Raw genomic sequence first — 1,741 nt, 5'->3', positions numbered from 1 at the left:
CACGAATTTTAGCGGCGCCAGGCGGACTTTCCCACTGGGCTCAGGATTTTTTTGAAGATGTTCTAATTTAGTGTTTTGAATTATGTTTTACGTTTGATTGATTATGTTCTAAACTTGTAGATGTCTAATTATGTATTTGGACAATATTTATTTTATTTTAGACAATATTAATTTTATTATTTTATTTCAAAAAATTTAATTTATGATTATGTTTATTATATATTTATAATTATAAAGACTTTAATGTTTGTAAATTTAAAAATTATACTTTTTTATTTCTTTAAAAATTATAAATTTATTAAAATAATTATAAAATTATATATATTATTTAATACTTAATAATAAAAAAAGAGAAATTTAGCGGTTTTGCTCGGCTAACCCACTGCCCACCAAAAACAAATTTTTAGAGTGGGATAGACTTTTTCATTTGTGACCTCTAACGATGATTATCATTATAAAAAATTTCGGCTAAAACTTACATTAAATGATGATATTAAAACATAAAATCGAATTATGACTGTTATAGGCTAGCATAACAAACAAGGTATGTCATTAGAAAAAAAATATTAAATGAATAAATTATTTTTATAATTAAATTTAACTAAAATTTTTTTATAATTTTTATATTTTTTTCGACTGATTTTTATTATTTCAATTAGCTATTGAACTAATTTGTACTAATATGACTTAGTTATGTAGCATTGTCATTAAAAAAAAGATTTCATCATGTTTTTAAATAAGTTCCAAAAATTAATCCAAAATTAAAGCATATTGTTGTGTTATCCAAAAGCGCTAAATGGGTATGTGTTATTTGATAAAAATATCATTCCATATTCAAAATATTGAATGAAAATGTCATTTAAAAATAGAGGTAATGACCAAATCAGTACTCGAAAGATTCAAATGCTGACATTTTGGTACTTTACTATTGTTATTGACAAAATAGTCTTTAAAAGATTTTAAAATTTGACAAGCGTACCCACGAGTTCACCGGAGCACATTTCTGGCAAGCACAGTGCTGACATGGCCACTGCGTTTTGATGACATGGCAAATATCCTTCCCCACCCTAATTCTTCTCCTTCTCCTTCTCCCTCCCCAACGCACTCCCCCCCCCCTTCCCCTTCTTGAATGCATTCTCCCCCCTCCCCAACCCTAATCCTTCCCTCCCCTCCCTAATCTTAATCCCCCATCTCCAACGCACTTCCCCCCTTCTCAATCTAAAATCCCCCTTTCTAAACTCTAATCCCCTTCTCTTACCCCTTTTAATAAATTCATCAATTTTCGCTAACCTTTCAAAATGATTTGCAGATTCCATTTAGCATTTCAAGGAGAAGGAGAAGAATTAGGATGGAGAAGGGTATTTGCCATGTCATCAAAACGCAGTGGCCATGTCAGCACTGTGCTTGTTAGAAATGTGCTTCGGTAAACTCGTGGGTACGCTTGTCAAATTTTAAAATCTTTTAAGGACCATTTTATCAATAACAATAGTGAAGTACCAAAATGTCCGCGTTTGAATCTTTCGAGTACTGATTTGGTCATTACCTCTCAAAAATAAATTCCAAATTGGAACAAAAAAGTTGCAGTAATCCGTGTAATGCATGTTTAATATGTCAGTTCTTTTAACACAGTTAAAAGATTGAATCTTTTGAGCGAAATAAACTTAACAATCTGATTTGTTTAAAAAATTTTGGTTATAAAAATTTTAAGATGAATGTTAGAAAGCTATCAAAATTTATTATT

Source organism: Arachis hypogaea, chromosome 16 (assembly GCF_003086295.3).
Source record: "Arachis hypogaea cultivar Tifrunner chromosome 16, arahy.Tifrunner.gnm2.J5K5, whole genome shotgun sequence".
NCBI lineage: Eukaryota > Viridiplantae > Streptophyta > Magnoliopsida > Fabales > Fabaceae > Arachis > Arachis hypogaea.
This window is presented reverse-complemented; position numbering follows the sequence as displayed.